We start from the raw sequence: 18,554 nt of genomic DNA, 5'->3' as shown, positions 1-18,554 counted from the left end.
TTCATTTCTTGCAATAACTAAAGTATCTGAAAAATATTTTCTTGCTACTCAGTTTAAATTCTTAACTTAATTTGCACCATCCCAATTTTTAAACTTTCAAGCTTGTTTTTTTAGACTTTGTGAGGAATTACTACTTGGGAAAGGATCGAGGCTAATGACAAGCAAGTCCTCCTAAACTCTGCTGTTTCTTGGCGACCCTGGTGATGAATTAAAGTACTGTCATTACAACAGTTGAAAAGAACATTTAAATACAGAGGTTCTCAAAATGCTTTTTGACAGAGAAATCTGTCGGACGCTCATATACAGAGTTGATTTTCAGTTGTTCAACTTGGCCTTTGATCACATCTGCTGCCCAGCGTTAATTTAAAAGCCTTTAAACGTTTTTTATGTTTTGGTTATTGGGTTATTTTTGAAAGAAGCTTGTTATTTTTGAAAGAAGCTGGGTTATTTTTGAAAAAAAGCCCAAATGTTTTAGAGTGAAATTGATGCAGTACAAGAAAGCCATGTTTTCATCGTTGAAACTTAAAGTTACCCATCGACTTGATCATTCAAATGTCCACAAGTTTTTTCGTTGAGAGGGAGGGAGCCTGGACAAAGTCGTTGCAAAAAGTATCGCTTCTCGGCCTAATGGCTAAGATCAAGTGTAGTATCTGTTCTTATCAGTTTAATATCTGGTACGCCGGCATAGTCCGGCTCATATATTAATCTGATTTTTGGCATTTGGTCAAGGGATCGTAGGTTTACCTCGCCCTGACCGCGGGTTGCCTCGGCGTTGCACTACTGCTGAGCGCGGCCCATACTATAGAGAAGGAAAAAAAAAAAAGCAAACAAACGGGACGATGCGGTGTGCAATCGAAAACCCACAATTGAGAAGATTGGGGCACGTCCGAGGCTGCCCACACAACGGGAAAAGCATACTTACCTGACGGGGAAGTAAACCTGATCAACATGGGGCTTCTTCCAGGGTGAGGCTCTTGCATTGCACTTCGCCTGGGCTGACCCTGCGATTACCGCTAACGTCGGTAACTCGACCGTACAATTTCTGGTAGTGGGGCCTGCGTTCGCGCTCGCCCCCTCCTCTAACGACTTAAAAAAAAAACCTCTCCTCTCACCCCTAAGAGTCTACTGCATATTTTGAGAGGCGCATACAAAGTCTGCTATAAGTGCAAATAAATTTTATTTATTTCAAAAGTTGTTGTTTTTTTTTTTTTTGTTTTTTTTTTTTTTTGTACAAAATCAATAAAAATCTAAGAATCGCAAAGAGGCAACCAAATAAGCATAGGAGCGACGAGAATCGTTTCAACGTGACAACCAGCAAGCGTGATCGACCGGTTACAATCCCGGAAATCACTCGACGGCGGAACAAAATGTGACAGTCACAACAGTGAAAACGAGTCGCTGTAATAAAAAACAATGACGATAATAATAGTTAAAATAACAAACAGTAGCAATAAGAAAATCGATATCAATAGTGACAACGAAAATAATGACAACGATGAAGATAACAATAACGACAATAACAAAAATTAACGATAGCATCGATAAACTAACGATAATAGTAATACTGACAATAGCAACGACCACAAAAAAATAAGCATTAGCAATAACGATCTAACAGTAACAATAGTAACAACAACAGCAGCAGCAACAGTAACAACAATTGTCAACCATTTATGCATATCGCATATTGGATTCTGGTGCGGTGAAATGCATTCTTTTACTACCGTTCATTATTTTCATGAAAACAGCTCTGATTCCTACGTGTTGATCTTAGAAAGAAACGACAACGACCGAAACATTTTGGCAAGTTGACACGTCAATACGCAACGTTGCCAGAGATACGTAACGACGATTGACGAATCTTACAAATTTTTGCTCTTCAAAGCTAGTTTTGCAGTCTTTTCGTCATTTCGACAAAACTAGGGAACATTGACATCGTGCAACTTTAGACTTGCGAGGGTTTCTTTCATGGCCGCCGAGAGGACGGGGAAGATTCCCGGGTATCCCCGTGTATCTACAAACGATATTTTAAAAATCATTTTTTTAAAAGATTTAAATAGTTTTGACTTTTAAAAGATTTCATTAACTTTCGTTTTTAATTTTTAATGACTAGAGCACACTTCTATTGGTCCTGGGTATGTAATTGATCACAACGAGGGCCCCTTAAGAAAACTTCCCCTGGGCCCTCGTTGACTATGGTGGCTATAGTCCCTTTAACCGTTGCCCTTGTTGTTCAGCATCAAAACTAGCTTTCTGGCTTTTGTGCGAGGAAAAAGAGCGCCATTTTCTTTCCCTCAGAGATGCGGAGACGGAAGAAGCGCCCTCACACACCTTTCGACCAGTCGCTCCCCTTTCAATCGACACCACCCAGGCAGGGCCGTGTTTATGCATATTCTTTTGCAGGGGATGAGTTCTGTGTATCTTAGAGTCAACTGAAAAAGCAGATTTTGTAAAGAAAAGGGAGTCCCCTTTGGCGACTTTTTTTTTTTTTTTTCGTAAACGGTTGCAAAAGCCTACGGCACCAGGAGTTCCCAGGCGGTCACCCATCCAAGTACTACCCTGGCCCGACGATGCTTAACTTCCGTGATCGGACGAGAACGGGTGTATTCACCGTGGTATGGTCGTAGGCAATAGTGTACGGCTTTAATTTAAAATTTAAAGTTTCTAACGCCTTAACAATAATTTTTAACGGATGTGTGGCTATGAAAATAGCCTTTTGTGTTGTTTATACCGCCGTTTACTGGGCTGCTGGCTTTGGAACCTTCTCGTTCTTTTTGGGAAGCAACACAGCTTGAATGTTTGGCAACACACCGCCGCTCGCAATTGTAACACCTGACAACAACTTGTTTAACTCTTCGTCGTTGCGAACAGCTAGCTGTAAGTGACGAGGAATGATCCTGGCTTTTTTGTTATCGCGTGCAGCATTACCAGCTAACTCTAAGATTTCGGCGGAGAGGTATTCCAAAACTGCAGCTAAGTAGACCGGTGCGCCTGAACCGATGCGATTGGCGTAATGCCCTTTGCGCAAAAATCGGTGAACGCGACCAACAGGAAACTGAAGACCCGCTCTAAAAGATCGAGTTTTGCCTTGGCCTTAGCTTTTCCTCCTTTTCCACGTCCTGACATTTTATTTTCTAACACAAGCAGAGACAGACAGACGGACCAGAGATCTCGTGCGCCTTTTTTTTATTTTAAACAGCAAAAAGTTTGCTATTCTTATCAAAATAGAGTGGTCTCAAAGTCAACCTTTTTTAACCAATAGTAAAAAAGAAATAAACGATGCTCAAACAACTTAATCTTTTAAGAACCAATAGAAGTGCATATGACGCAAGAGTTTTCAAGTTGGAGGCTACAACTTTATCTTAAATTAAATCCAGTTGCAATGCAATGAAAACAAACGAAAAGAATTTTTACTGTTAGGCCCGTCGAAATGTCAGACGCACAAAAAACCGGAGGAAAACAAGCGCCAAAGGTGGCGAAAAAAGGCGAGAAGCGCGCCGGTAAGAAAGGTGGTAAAATCGCTGGAACTGGTGACAAGAAGCGCAAGAGAAAGAGACGAGAGTCTTATGCCATTTACATTTACAACGTCCTGAAGCAAGTTCACCCTGATGTCGGTGTTTCTTCTAAAGCAATGAGCATCATGAATTCTTTCGTGAACGACATTTTCGAAAGAATTGCTTCTGAAGCTTCGCGGCTCGCCCTTCAAAATAAGAAATCTACGATCTCTTCGCGTGAAATTCAAACCGCCGTGCGCCTTTTACTTCCCGGTGAACTTGCTAAACACGCAGTGAGCGAAGGCACCAAGGCTGTTACCAAGTACACCAGCAGTAAGTAGATCAAAATCCGCTCAAACGGCTATTTTTATAGCCACGCATCTTTTAAAAACATTAGACGCATTAACGAAATAGGTTCAAATGAAAATATCTGTTGCAATCGCTATATTTAATTGTGCAAACAATGCCAAGTGCAGAATAGCTAAACTAGCTGCTAAAATAAAACACTTAAACTGCTGCATCCGTCCTAGGCTATGAACAACTTAAAACCTTTTTTTTTCTTCTTCAAAATTGCTCTCAAACTCCCCTTTTCTAGAATATACATCGACCTAAAAAGCACGGAGCAGTTACCGGTGAGGTTACTGTGACTTTCAAACTCAATTAGTGTAATTGTTACTACCTGACAAAGTCCTAAATGCCGCGCAACGTTTTAAAGAAATGTGTACCTATGAAAATAGCCGTTTGATGAAGGATTGAGCAGTACAGGTTATTTCTTGTCCACTTTTGCGGTGGCACTCTTTGCAGCGACTTTCTTCTTAGGTGCTGTTTCAGCTTTCTTTACCGCGGGTTTTTTAGCAACCGGTAGCTTGGCGCTCCTTTTAACTGGAGCGCATGAAATAGCACCAGCGCGACTAATCTTAGTGAGAGCAGTTCTACTTTTGAAAGTGTATGAGCAACGCTGGCTTCTAAAAATCCATTAGTCGATTGTCGCTATACCTATGCTGCCACGCAAACTCAATAGTGGTGGGGATCACAAACACGCAAGATAGTACGACTGCAAGAATATTTAATGCGTTGGCAAAGTGTTCAAAGTATTCAAATGTTGTCAGCAAAATTGTTACATCAACGGGTAAAGAAAACTGACGTTCTGTAAAGCTATCAAAATGTATCAAGGTGTAGAAAAAGTCTAATTAAAACAGTTAATAGTACCGCTGTCATTTTGTAGATGATTTTTTATGGATTATGTTAGTTATGGAAAAATAATTGGTGCATGAAAGGGTCAATGGGATAGTTACGAAACTACAAATGTTGTTAATGTTTGTAAGAAAATAAGACCGAGGAAGTAGACACAGTGTAATATCGTCAGTACAAATCATAATCTGATCACAATCGGAAAAAAAAAGAAGAAGAAGAATACAGTTTTGTTTGTAAATTTTTTTTTAATGACTCATAAAAAGGCTTGGGTACTAGTGATAACCCACAAGCTCTAAAATATCTAAAAAGATGCACTGTCTTCCGACCAGAGTTTCGGCACGGAAAAAAACACATACTACAATTTAGTCACTGTGTATTAAGGTATGCATCAAATACTTGCCAATCGCATTTCGTTCATTTCGGGGTTTCGGGAAGGGGAATGATAAAAAAAAAAAAAGAAAGAATTCGCAACTGAGCGTCCGCGGGCACCACCCATCTTACTAGGCTGCGCGAGTAAGCAGAAACCGTTACTATGCTCTTAGCTAAACCAATGATATTTATACTAACTAGATGTAAAACTTCAAATAAATTTCGTAAGAAATTGTGAAGCAAGTTTTTTAAGTTTTTAAAGCCGGTAGCCTCTTTATTTAAACTGACAATAATTCGTTTGTTTTAATCGATGTTTTTATGATTCTGGCTGGCAAAAAAAAACTTGCTTGGCAAAAAAATATGCTTCACTGCGAAAGCGCGAGTTAAATATCTAGTTAATATACACTTAACCGCAAAATTAACGCACCACATACATTTCGATTTATTTTAATTGTGGTCATATATTTTGACAAACGTGTTAAGAATAGAACACATGAACACAGTTATTTCGATGATAATAATAAAAGCGACTTTGAGGATGGTGAGAAAAGAAAAGAAAAGAAAGAAAAACAAACTAAAACTAGAAATATGGTAAGTAATAAAATTAAGGTAAGTAACAAAATAAACTAAGATGATTATTGTTGTTATGCACACTAATACAGCTTAAAATGTAACATTTTTGACTTATCAATATCTAGTGTTGCCACATCTTGATGTTGTTGCAGCCAGACAGCACCGTGGATTTCTTTTAATTAGAGGTGTAATCGTTTCTTGAAGGATATCTTCACATACGCGGATAAGACTTTGTCGCAACTCGTCTAGGTGGTGGATGTTGACTTCTAACACAGCGTGCCATTATGCCCCAAAGATGCTCTATTGGGTTCATATCTGGACTGCAAGCCGGCCACTCCAAAACTTGAATAGTAGCATTTTGTAAGTATTCAGTAACAACATGCGCCGTATGTGGTCTAGCATTATCTTACATAAGAAGGAATCCATCTCCCATGAACGATGCAAGAGGTACCAAAAAAGGTTTTAAAATGTCAGCTTATGTATCGTTGAGAAGTCAGAACAGACGTGTTGCTCAAATGACAGTTATCATTGAGCAACACATCTGTTCATACTAACTTTATACATACTTTTCTTTTAAAAGTGAGGTTTAGTTACAGCAAAACGTGCTGCTTATGAAAAGCTGCTACAATTTGGAAACTAAAACGGAATAAAGCCTACAAATGACGTCACAATAAACATTATTATCGACTTTGTATTTGATAAATCCGGGAAATACGTAATATTTTTCAAAATAAGTCGGAATTTATAAGTGGTGCGTTAATTTTGCGGTAAAGTGCATATCATTGAGTTTAACAACGGTGCAGTGGTTACGCGCAGTCCTACTGAAATTTTGGTGTTGGCGTAGCGTCAAGAGCAGAAAAGGTGCTTTTAGCTTGTTTCGAAAAAAAAAAAGAAAATAAAAAAAAGGGAAACTAAACAAATTAAATCCTGTTTTATCTTCTCATACAGTAGCTGATGCCAAAACCAAGACAAGTGACAAGTTTAGAGGAGTTCACACAGTTTTTTTAACGATTTTTCAAGAATGCTTTAAGGTAATAAAAAGTACTGTGCTATTTTATTTTCAATCTTTTCACCTTATTTTGGTGTTTGTGTTTTAAAATTTGAAGCAGTTTAACCCCTATTGTTGTGCCCACTTTACTTTTTCAAGTCTTCAAATACTTAAGAATAGTTTCTGATGAAAAAATCCTTTCAAAAATAAATTTTCATTTTTAGAAGCATCAACTTTATGAAGGAGTAGTCACAAAAGACTTTCATGAGTGCAGTTACAGAGTTTGTTCTGAGTTCCTGGATTATCCAGAATGCAAGTTGCAATACTCTTTAGAGCATCCCACTCAATGAATAAGAAGTGGGAAATTCTTCTTGATTTTATTGGTGAGTGAAACAGAAATAGGATCTTTCTAAGACTTTTACCTATTTCTTTAGTTTGTTCATAGCTTTGTTTCATTTACAGTTATACTGACACAACCCCAATAAAGTAATGCTTAATTAGGTATGCTTTTCACTGGACAATCTATAGCTTCTTTGGAATGATCCCTTTAATTCGATTAAAGATATGCGATAAAATTTTAAAAAAATTACATACTCATTACATTTTGAACTGAACCTTTTGTTTGGCTTTCTCACATTATGTTTTATAGAGTTACTGCTAAAGTTAACTCAGCCTCAGGTAGCAAGTCTGATTATTGAAAATAAGTTATTGAAAGAGAATTTTGAGTGTTGTCCTGGGGCAAGGTTAAGGGTTAAGTTAGGTTAGCAGAGCATATAATATTGAAGCAGTTAAAGTTTCAAGAAAAAGGTAAGTCATGTTTCTTCGATAGTTTACCAGAACCATTTTTTAAAAGTGATAGTTTGAAAAAGTTGACCTTTAGCCAACAAGTAAACATCCTTTTAACTGACTTGGGAATTATATTTTTAAGTTTATTCTCCATCAATCCTGAGCTTCTAATTTGTACGCAAATACATTTGCAGGCTTAATTTAGGTTAGGTAATATGTTAAAAAATGTAATATTTAAAAAAAATACTTTGCTTATTGTTCCAGGTCTCATTAACTTTTACCACGCTCTGCGAGTTTGTGATTGGAAAAATGCAGATACAGTGTGCAAGGTATGTATGCTTTACCTTTGCTAACCTAATGCTGTGTCGGTTTAGTGTCATAAATTTTTTCATTTTCCATTTGTCATTTGATATTTTGTCAGTGGATGTTTTAGGTCACTTTTTAAAATTGTTTTACCTTTTTGTCAGTAAACATTTAAAGTGTTCATTTCTTGCAATAACTAAAGTATCTGAAAAATATTTTCTTGCTACTCAGTTTAAATTCTTAACTTAATTTGCACCATCCCAATTTTTAAACTTTCAAGCTTGTTTTTTTAGACTTTGTGAGGAATTACTACTTGGGAAAGGATCGAGGCTAATGACAAGCAAGTCCTCCTAAACTCTGCTGTTTCTTGGCGACCCTGGTGATGAATTAAAGTACTGTCATTACAACAGTTGAAAAGAACATTTAAATACAGAGGTTCTCAAAATGCTTTTTGACAGAGAAATCTGTCGGACGCTCATATACAGAGTTGATTTTCAGTTGTTCAACTTGGCCTTTGATCACATCTGCTGCCCAGCGTTAAATTTAAAAGCCTTTAAACGTTTTTTATGTTTTGGTTAATTGGGTTATTTTTGAAAGAAGCTTGTTATTTTTGAAAGAAGCTGGGTTATTTTTGAAAAAAAGCCCAAATGTTTTAGAGTGAAATTGATGCAGTACAAGAAAGCCATGTTTTCATCGTTGAAACTTAAAGTTACCCATCGACTTGATCATTCAAATGTCCACAAGTTTTTTCGTTGAGAGGGAGGGAGCCGGGACAAAGTCGTTGCAAAAAGTATCGCTTCTCGGCCTAATGGCTAAGATCAAGTGTAGTATCTGTTCTTATCAGTTTAATATCTGGTACGCCGGCATAGTCCGGCTCATATATTAATCTGATTTTTGGCATTTGGTCAAGGGATCGTAGGTTTACCTCGCCCTGACCGCGGGTTGCCTCGGCGTTGCACTACTGCTGAGCGCGGCCCATACTATAGAGAAGGAAAAAAAAAAAGCAAACAAACGGGACGATGCGGTGTGCAATCGAAAACCCACAATTGAGAAGATTGGGGCACGTCCGAGGCTGCCCACACAACGGGAAAAGCATACTTACCTGACGGGGAAGTAAACCTGATCAACATGGGGCTTCTTCCAGGGTGAGGCTCTTGCATTGCACTTCGCCTGGGCTGACCCCTGCGATTACCGCTAACGTCGGTAACTCGACCGTACAATTTCTGGTAGTGGGGGCCTGCGTTCGCGCTCGCCCCCTCCTCTAACGACTTAAAAAAAAAACCTCTCCTCTCACCCCTAAGAGTCTACTGCATATTTTGAGAGGCGCATACAAAGTCTGCTATAAGTGCAAATAAATTTTATTTATTTCAAAAGTTGTTGTTTTTTTTTTTTTTGTTTTTTTTTTTTTTTGTACAAAATCAATAAAAATCTAAGAATCGCAAAGAGGCAACCAAATAAGCATAGGAGCGACGAGAATCGTTTCAACGTGACAACCAGCAAGCGTGATCGACCGGTTACAATCCCGGAAATCACTCGACGGCGGAACAAAATGTGACAGTCACAACAGTGAAAACGAGTCGCTGTAATAAAAAACAATGACGATAATAATAGTTAAAATAACAAACAGTAGCAATAAGAAAATCGATATCAATAGTGACAACGAAAATAATGACAACGATGAAGATAACAATAACGACAATAACAAAAATTAACGATAGCATCGATAAACTAACGATAATAGTAATACTGACAATAGCAACGACCACAAAAAAATAAGCATTAGCAATAACGATCTAACAGTAACAATAGTAACAACAACAGCAGCAGCAACAGTAACAACAATTGTCAACCATTTATGCATATCGCATATTGGATTCTGGTGCGGTGAAATGCATTCTTTTACTACCGTTCATTATTTTCATGAAAACAGCTCTGATTCCTACGTGTTGATCTTAGAAAGAAACGACAACGACCGAAACATTTTGGCAAGTTGACACGTCAATACGCAACGTTGCCAGAGATACGTAACGACGATTGACGAATCTTACAAATTTTTGCTCTTCAAAGCTAGTTTTGCAGTCTTTTCGTCATTTCGACAAAACTAGGGAACATTGACATCGTGCAACTTTAGACTTGCGAGGGTTTCTTTCATGGCCGCCGAGAGGACGGGGAAGATTCCCGGGTATCCCCGTGTATCTACAAACGATATTTTAAAAATCATTTTTTTAAAAGATTTAAATAGTTTTGACTTTTAAAAGATTTCATTAACTTTCGTTTTTAATTTTTAATGACTAGAGCACACTTCTATTGGTCCTGGGTATGTAATTGATCACAACGAGGGCCCCTTAAGAAAACTTCCCCTGGGCCCTCGTTGACTATGGTGGCTATAGTCCCTTTAACCGTTGCCCTTGTTGTTCAGCATCAAAACTAGCTTTCTGGCTTTTGTGCGAGGAAAAAGAGCGCCATTTTCTTTCCCTCAGAGATGCGGAGACGGAAGAAGCGCCCTCACACACCTTTCGACCAGTCGCTCCCCTTTCAATCGACACCACCCAGGCAGGGCCGTGTTTATGCATATTCTTTTGCAGGGGATGAGTTCTGTGTATCTTAGAGTCAACTGAAAAAGCAGATTTTGTAAAGAAAAGGGAGTCCCCTTTGGCGACTTTTTTTTTTTTTTTTCGTAAACGGTTGCAAAAGCCTACGGCACCAGGAGTTCCCAGGCGGTCACCCATCCAAGTACTACCCTGGCCCGACGATGCTTAACTTCCGTGATCGGACGAGAACGGGTGTATTCACCGTGGTATGGTCGTAGGCAATAGTGTACGGCTTTAATTTAAAATTTAAAGTTTCTAACGCCTTAACAATAATTTTTAACGGATGTGTGGCTATGAAAATAGCCTTTTGTGTTGTTTATACCGCCGTTTACTGGGCTGCTGGCTTTGGAACCTTCTCGTTCTTTTTGGGAAGCAACACAGCTTGAATGTTTGGCAACACACCGCCGCTCGCAATTGTAACACCTGACAACAACTTGTTTAACTCTTCGTCGTTGCGAACAGCTAGCTGTAAGTGACGAGGAATGATCCTGGCTTTTTTGTTATCGCGTGCAGCATTACCAGCTAACTCTAAGATTTCGGCGGAGAGGTATTCCAAAACTGCAGCTAAGTAGACCGGTGCGCCTGAACCGATGCGATTGGCGTAATGCCCTTTGCGCAAAAATCGGTGAACGCGACCAACAGGAAACTGAAGACCCGCTCTAAAAGATCGAGTTTTTGCCTTGGCCTTAGCTTTTCCTCCTTTTCCACGTCCTGACATTTTATTTTCTAACACAAGCAGAGACAGACAGACGGACCAGAGATCTCGTGCGCCTTTTTTTTATTTTAAACAGCAAAAAGTTTGCTATTCTTATCAAAATAGAGTGGTCTCAAAGTCAACCTTTTTTTAACCAATAGTAAAAAAGAAATAAACGATGCTCAAACAACTTAATCTTTTAAGAACCAATAGAAGTGCATATGACGCAAGAGTTTTCAAGTTGGAGGCTACAACTTTATCTTAAATTAAATCCAGTTGCAATGCAATGAAAACAAACGAAAAGAATTTTTACTGTTAGGCCCGTCGAAATGTCAGACGCACAAAAAACCGGAGGAAAACAAGCGCCAAAGGTGGCGAAAAAAGGCGAGAAGCGCGCCGGTAAGAAAGGTGGTAAAATCGCTGGAACTGGTGACAAGAAGCGCAAGAGAAAGAGACGAGAGTCTTATGCCATTTACATTTACAACGTCCTGAAGCAAGTTCACCCTGATGTCGGTGTTTCTTCTAAAGCAATGAGCATCATGAATTCTTTCGTGAACGACATTTTCGAAAGAATTGCTTCTGAAGCTTCGCGGCTCGCCCTTCAAAATAAGAAATCTACGATCTCTTCGCGTGAAATTCAAACCGCCGTGCGCCTTTTACTTCCCGGTGAACTTGCTAAACACGCAGTGAGCGAAGGCACCAAGGCTGTTACCAAGTACACCAGCAGTAAGTAGATCAAAATCCGCTCAAACGGCTATTTTTATAGCCACGCATCTTTTAAAAACATTAGACGCATTAACGAAATAGGTTCAAATGAAAATATCTGTTGCAATCGCTATATTTAATTGTGCAAACAATGCCAAGTGCAGAATAGCTAAACTAGCTGCTAAAATAAAACACTTAAACTGCTGCATCCGTCCTAGGCTATGAACAACTTAAAACCTTTTTTTTTCTTCTTCAAAATTGCTCTCAAACTCCCCTTTTCTAGAATATACATCGACCTAAAAAGCACGGAGCAGTTACCGGTGAGGTTACTGTGACTTTCAAACTCAATTAGTGTAATTGTTACTACCTGACAAAGTCCTAAATGCCGCGCAACGTTTTAAAGAAATGTGTACCTATGAAAATAGCCGTTTGATGAAGGATTGAGCAGTACAGGTTATTTCTTGTCCACTTTTGCGGTGGCACTCTTTGCAGCGACTTTCTTCTTAGGTGCTGTTTCAGCTTTCTTTACCGCGGGTTTTTTAGCAACCGGTAGCTTGGCGCTCCTTTTTAACTGGAGCGCATGAAATAGCACCAGCGCGACTAATCTTAGTGAGAGCAGTTCTACTTTTGAAAGTGTATGAGCAACGCTGGCTTCTAAAAATCCATTAGTCGATTGTCGCTATACCTATGCTGCCACGCAAACTCAATAGTGGTGGGGATCACAAACACGCAAGATAGTACGACTGCAAGAATATTTAATGCGTTGGCAAAGTGTTCAAAGTATTCAAATGTTGTCAGCAAAATTGTTACATCAACGGGTAAAGAAAACTGACGTTCTGTAAAGCTATCAAAATGTATCAAGGTGTAGAAAAAGTCTAATTAAAACAGTTAATAGTACCGCTGTCATTTTGTAGATGATTTTTTATGGATTATGTTAGTTATGGAAAAATAATTGGTGCATGAAAGGGTCAATGGGATAGTTACGAAACTACAAATGTTGTTAATGTTTGTAAGAAAATAAGACCGAGGAAGTAGACACAGTGTAATATCGTCAGTACAAATCATAATCTGATCACAATCGGAAAAAAAAAGAAGAAGAAGAATACAGTTTTGTTTGTAAATTTTTTTTTAATGACTCATAAAAAGGCTTGGGTACTAGTGATAACCCACAAGCTCTAAAATATCTAAAAAGATGCACTGTCTTCCGACCAGAGTTTCGGCACGGAAAAAACACATACTACAATTTAGTCACTGTGTATTAAGGTATGCATCAAATACTTGCCAATCGCATTTCGTTCATTTCGGGGTTTCGGGAAGGGGAATGATAAAAAAAAAAAAGAAAGAATTCGCAACTGAGCGTCCGCGGTGCACCCATCTTACTAGGCTGCGCGAGTAAGCAGAAACCGTTACTATGCTCTTAGCTAAACCAATGATATTTATACTAACTAGATGTAAAACTTCAAATAAATTTCGTAAGAAATTGTGAAGCAAGTTTTTTAAGTTTTTAAAGCCGGTAGCCTCTTTATTTAAACTGACAATAATTCGTTTGTTTTAATCGATGTTTTTATGATTCTGGCTGGCAAAAAAAAACTTGCTTGGCAAAAAAATATGCTTCACTGCGAAAGCGCGAGTTAAATATCTAGTTAATATACACTTAACCGCAAAATTAACGCACCACATACATTTCGATTTATTTTAATTGTGGTCATATATTTTGACAAACGTGTTAAGAATAGAACACATGAACACAGTTATTTCGATGATAATAATAAAAGCGACTTTGAGGATGGTGAGAAAAGAAAAGAAAAGAAAGAAAAACAAACTAAAACTAGAAATATGGTAAGTAATAAAATTAAGGTAAGTAACAAAATAAACTAAGATGATTATTGTTGTTATGCACACTAATACAGCTTAAAATGTAACATTTTTGACTTATCAATATCTAGTGTTGCCACATCTTGATGTTGTTGCAGCCAGACAGCACCGTGGATTTCTTTTAATTAGAGGTGTAATCGTTTCTTGAAGGATATCTTCACATACGCGGATAAGACTTTGTCGCAACTCGTCTAGGTGGTGGATGTTGACTTCTAACACAGCGTGCCATTATGCCCCAAAGATGCTCTATTGGGTTCATATCTGGACTGCAAGCCGGCCACTCCAAAACTTGAATAGTAGCATTTTGTAAGTATTCAGTAACAACATGCGCCGTATGTGGTCTAGCATTATCTTACATAAGAAGGAATCCATCTCCCATGAACGATGCAAGAGGTACCAAAAAAGGTTTTAAAATGTCAGCTTATGTATCGTTGAGAAGTCAGAACAGACGTGTTGCTCAAATGACAGTTATCATTGAGCAACACATCTGTTCATACTAACTTTATACATACTTTTCTTTTAAAAGTGAGGTTTAGTTACAGCAAAACGTGCTGCTTATGAAAAGCTGCTACAATTTGGAAACTAAAACGGAATAAAGCCTACAAATGACGTCACAATAAACATTATTATCGACTTTGTATTTGATAAATCCGGGAAATACGTAATATTTTTCAAAATAAGTCGGAATTTATAAGTGGTGCGTTAATTTTGCGGTAAAGTGCATATCATTGAGTTTAACAACGGTGCAGTGGTTACGCGCAGTCCTACTGAAATTTTTGGTGTTGGCGTAGCGTCAAGAGCAGAAAAGGTGCTTTTAGCTTGTTTCGAAAAAAAAAAAGAAAATAAAAAAAAGGGAAACTAAACAAATTAAATCCTGTTTTATCTTCTCATACAGTAGCTGATGCCAAAACCAAGACAAGTGACAAGTTTAGAGGAGTTCACACAGTTTTTTTAACGATTTTTCAAGAATGCTTTAAGGTAATAAAAAGTACTGTGCTATTTTATTTTCAATCTTTTCACCTTATTTTGGTGTTTGTGTTTTAAAATTTGAAGCAGTTTAACCCCTATTGTTGTGCCCACTTTACTTTTTCAAGTCTTCAAATACTTAAGAATAGTTTCTGATGAAAAAATCCTTTCAAAAATAAATTTTCATTTTTAGAAGCATCAACTTTATGAAGGAGTAGTCACAAAAGACTTTCATGAGTGCAGTTACAGAGTTTGTTCTGAGTTCCTGGATTATCCAGAATGCAAGTTGCAATACTCTTTAGAGCATCCCACTCAATGAATAAGAAGTGGGAAATTCTTCTTGATTTTATTGGTGAGTGAAACAGAAATAGGATCTTTCTAAGACTTTTACCTATTTCTTTAGTTTGTTCATAGCTTTGTTTCATTTACAGTTATACTGACACAACCCCAATAAAGTAATGCTTAATTAGGTATGCTTTTCACTGGACAATCTATAGCTTCTTTGGAATGATCCCTTTAATTCGATTAAAGATATGCGATAAAATTTTAAAAAAATTACATACTCATTACATTTTGAACTGAACCTTTTGTTTGGCTTTCTCACATTATGTTTTATAGAGTTACTGCTAAAGTTAACTCAGCCTCAGGTAGCAAGTCTGATTATTGAAAATAAGTTATTGAAAGAGAATTTTGAGTGTTGTCCTGGGGCAAGGTTAAGGGTTAAGTTAGGTTAGCAGAGCATATAATATTGAAGCAGTTAAAGTTTCAAGAAAAAGGTAAGTCATGTTTCTTCGATAGTTTACCAGAACCATTTTTTAAAAGTGATAGTTTGAAAAAGTTGACCTTTAGCCAACAAGTAAACATCCTTTTAACTGACTTGGGAATTATATTTTTAAGTTTATTCTCCATCAATCCTGAGCTTCTAATTTGTACGCAAATACATTTGCAGGCTTAATTTAGGTTAGGTAATATGTTAAAAAATGTAATATTTAAAAAAAATACTTTGCTTATTGTTCCAGGTCTCATTAACTTTTACCACGCTCTGCGAGTTTGTGATTGGAAAAATGCAGATACAGGTGCAAGGTATGTATGCTTTACCTTTGCTAACCTAATGCTGTGTCGGTTTAGTGTCATAAATTTTTTCATTTTCCATTTGTCATTTGATATTTTGTCAGTGGATGTTTTAGGTCACTTTTTAAAATTGTTTTACCTTTTTGTCAGTAAACATTTAAAGTGTTCATTTCTTGCAATAACTAAAGTATCTGAAAAATATTTTCTTGCTACTCAGTTTAAATTCTTAACTTAATTTGCACCATCCCAATTTTTAAACTTTCAAGCTTGTTTTTTTAGACTTTGTGAGGAATTACTACTTGGGAAAGGATCGAGGCTAATGACAAGCAAGTCCTCCTAAACTCTGCTGTTTCTTGGCGACCCTGGTGATGAATTAAAGTACTGTCATTACAACAGTTGAAAAGAACATTTAAATACAGAGGTTCTCAAAATGCTTTTTGACAGAGAAATCTGTCGGACGCTCATATACAGAGTTGATTTTCAGTTGTTCAACTTGGCCTTTGATCACATCTGCTGCCCAGCGTTAAATTTAAAAGCCTTTAAACGTTTTTTATGTTTTGGTTAATTGGGTTATTTTTGAAAGAAGCTTGTTATTTTTGAAAGAAGCTGGGTTATTTTTGAAAAAAAGCCCAAATGTTTTAGAGTGAAATTGATGCAGTACAAGAAAGCCATGTTTTCATCGTTGAAACTTAAAGTTACCCATCGACTTGATCATTCAAATGTCCACAAGTTTTTTCGTTGAGAGGGAGGGAGCCGGGACAAAGTCGTTGCAAAAAGTATCGCTTCTCGGCCTAATGGCTAAGATCAAGTGTAGTATCTGTTCTTATCAGTTTAATATCTGGTACGCCGGCATAGTCCGGCTCATATATTAATCTGATTTTTGGCATTTGGTCAAGGGATCGTAGGTTTACCTCGCCCTGACCGCGGGTTGCCTCGGCGTTGCACTACTGCTGAGCGCGGCCCATACTATAGAGAAGGAAAAAAAAAAAGCAAACAAACGGGACGATGCGGTGTGCAATCGAAAACCCACAATTGAGAAGATTGGGGCACGTCCGAGGCTGCCCACACAACGGGAAAAGCATACTTACCTGACGGGGAAGTAAACCTGATCAACATGGGGCTTCTTCCAGGGTGAGGCTCTTGCATTGCACTTCGCCTGGGCTGACCCCTGCGATTACCGCTAACGTCGGTAACTCGACCGTACAATTTCTGGTAGTGGGGGCCTGCGTTCGCGCTCGCCCCCTCCTCTAACGACTTAAAAAAAAAACCTCTCCTCTCACCCCTAAGAGTCTACTGCATATTTTGAGAGGCGCATACAAAGTCTGCTATAAGTGCAAATAAATTTTATTTATTTCAAAAGTTGTTGTTTTTTTTTTTTTTGTTTTTTTTTTTTTTTGTACAAAATCAATAAAAATCTAAGAATCGCAAAGAGGCAACCAAATAAGCATAGGAGCGACGAGAATCGTTTCAACGTGACAACCAGCAAGCGTGATCGACCGGTTACAATCCCGGAAATCACTCGACGGCGGAACAAAATGTGACAGTCACAACAGTGAAAACGAGTCGCTGTAATAAAAAACAATGACGATAATAATAGTTAAAATAACAAACAGTAGCAATAAGAAAATCGATATCAATAGTGACAACGAAAATAATGACAACGATGAAGATAACAATAACGACAATAACAAAAATTAACGATAGCATCGATAAACTAACGATAATAGTTAATACTGACAATAGCAACGACCACAAAAAAATAAGCATTAGCAATAACGATCTAACAGTAACAATAGTAACAACAACAGCAGCAGCAACAGTAACAACAATTGTCAACCATTTATGCATATCGCATATTGGATTCTGGTGCGGTGAAATGCATTCTTTTACTACCGTTCATTATTTCATGAAAACAGCTCTGATTCCTACGTGTTGATCTTAGAAAAGAAACGACAACGACCGAAACATTTTGGCAAGTTGACACGTCAATACGCAACGTTGCCAGAGATACGTAACGACGATTGACGAATCTTACAAATTTTTGCTCTTCAAAGCTAGTTTTGCAGTCTTTTCGTCATTTCGACAAAACTAGGGAACATTGACATCGTGCAACTTTAGACTTGCGAGGGTTTCTTTCATGGCCGCCGAGAGGACGGGGAAGATTCCCGGGTATCCCCGTGTATCTACAAACGATATTTTAAAAATCATTTTTTTAAAAGATTTAAATAGTTTTGACTTTTAAAAGATTTCATTAACTTTCGTTTTAATTTTTAATGACTAGAGCACACTTCTATTGGTCCTGGGTATGTAATTGATCACAACGAGGGCCCCTTTAAGAAAACTTCCCCTGGGCCCTCGTTGACTATGGTGGCTATAGTCCCTTTAACCGTTGCCCTTGTTGTTCAGCATCAAAACTAGCTTTCTGGCTTTTGTGCGAGGAAAAAAGAGCGCCATTTTCTTTCCCTCAGAGATGCGGAGACGGAAGAAGCGCCCTCACACACCTTTCGACCAGTCGCTCCCCTTTCAATCGACACCACCCAGGCAGGGCCGTGTTTATGCATATTCTTTTGCAGGGGATGAGTTCTGTGTATCTTAGAGTCAACTGAAAAAGCAGATTTTGTAAAGAAAAGGGAGTCCCCTTTGGCGACTTTTTTTTTTTTTTTTTCGTAAACGGTTGCAAAAGCCTACGGCACCAGGAGTTCCCAGGCGGTCACCCATCCAAGTACTACCCTGGCCCGACGATGCTTAACTTCCGTGATCGGACGAGAACGGGTGTATTCACCGTGGTATGGTCGTAGGCAATAGTGTACGGCTTTAATTTAAAATTTAAAGTTTCTAACGCCTTAACAATAATTTTTTAACGGATGTGTGGCTATGAAAATAGCCTTTTGTGTTGTTTATACCGCCGTTTACTGGGCTGCTGGCTTTGGAACCTTCTCGTATCT

The 18,554-nt window shown here is 38.1% G+C and overlaps 1 long non-coding RNA gene and 9 other non-coding genes across 10 annotated transcripts; 7 read left to right on the top strand and 3 right to left on the bottom strand.

The window, feature by feature from the left end:
* The first annotated feature begins 611 nt into the window (after positions 1-611).
* Positions 612-803, top strand: LOC149879788 (U2 spliceosomal RNA). The gene has a single exon (XR_016446663.1). It is a non-coding gene; the product is annotated as a U2 spliceosomal RNA (small nuclear RNA).
* Positions 804-914: 111 nt separating this feature from the next.
* On the top strand, positions 915-1,076 carry LOC149879787 (U1 spliceosomal RNA). The gene has a single exon (XR_016446536.1). It is a non-coding gene; the product is annotated as a U1 spliceosomal RNA (small nuclear RNA).
* A 1,434-nt stretch (positions 1,077-2,510) lies between these two features.
* On the bottom strand, positions 2,511-2,629 carry LOC149879786 (5S ribosomal RNA). The gene has a single exon (XR_016446593.1). It is a non-coding gene; the product is annotated as a 5S ribosomal RNA (ribosomal RNA).
* A 3,832-nt stretch (positions 2,630-6,461) lies between these two features.
* Positions 6,462-9,080, top strand: LOC149879783 (uncharacterized). Its single transcript, XR_016446176.1, has 5 exons — positions 6,462-6,491; positions 6,579-6,661; positions 6,843-7,001; positions 7,669-7,733; positions 8,001-9,080. It is a non-coding gene; the product is annotated as an uncharacterized LOC149879783 (long non-coding RNA).
* Positions 8,500-8,691, top strand: LOC149879785 (U2 spliceosomal RNA). The gene has a single exon (XR_016446662.1). It is a non-coding gene; the product is annotated as a U2 spliceosomal RNA (small nuclear RNA).
* Positions 8,802-8,965, top strand: LOC149879784 (U1 spliceosomal RNA). The gene has a single exon (XR_016446722.1). It is a non-coding gene; the product is annotated as a U1 spliceosomal RNA (small nuclear RNA).
* A 1,319-nt stretch (positions 9,081-10,399) lies between the features above and the next one.
* On the bottom strand, positions 10,400-10,518 carry LOC149879782 (5S ribosomal RNA). Its single transcript, XR_016446591.1, has one exon. It is a non-coding gene; the product is annotated as a 5S ribosomal RNA (ribosomal RNA).
* Positions 10,519-16,387: 5,869 nt separating this feature from the next.
* Positions 16,388-16,579, top strand: LOC149879781 (U2 spliceosomal RNA). The gene has a single exon (XR_016446661.1). It is a non-coding gene; the product is annotated as a U2 spliceosomal RNA (small nuclear RNA).
* A 110-nt stretch (positions 16,580-16,689) lies between these two features.
* LOC149879780 (U1 spliceosomal RNA) lies at positions 16,690-16,853 on the top strand. The gene has a single exon (XR_016446721.1). It is a non-coding gene; the product is annotated as a U1 spliceosomal RNA (small nuclear RNA).
* A 1,437-nt stretch (positions 16,854-18,290) lies between these two features.
* Positions 18,291-18,409, bottom strand: LOC149879779 (5S ribosomal RNA). The gene has a single exon (XR_016446590.1). It is a non-coding gene; the product is annotated as a 5S ribosomal RNA (ribosomal RNA).
* Positions 18,410-18,554: the final 145 nt, after the last annotated feature.

Source organism: Hydra viridissima, unplaced genomic scaffold (assembly GCF_058129835.1).
Source record: "Hydra viridissima isolate aposymbiotic clone 2 unplaced genomic scaffold, HvirCarnegie_v1 scaffold_13, whole genome shotgun sequence".
NCBI lineage: Eukaryota > Metazoa > Cnidaria > Hydrozoa > Anthoathecata > Hydridae > Hydra > Hydra viridissima.
Note: the sequence above shows the minus strand (reverse complement) of the source record. Positions and strands in the feature narration are given on the sequence as shown.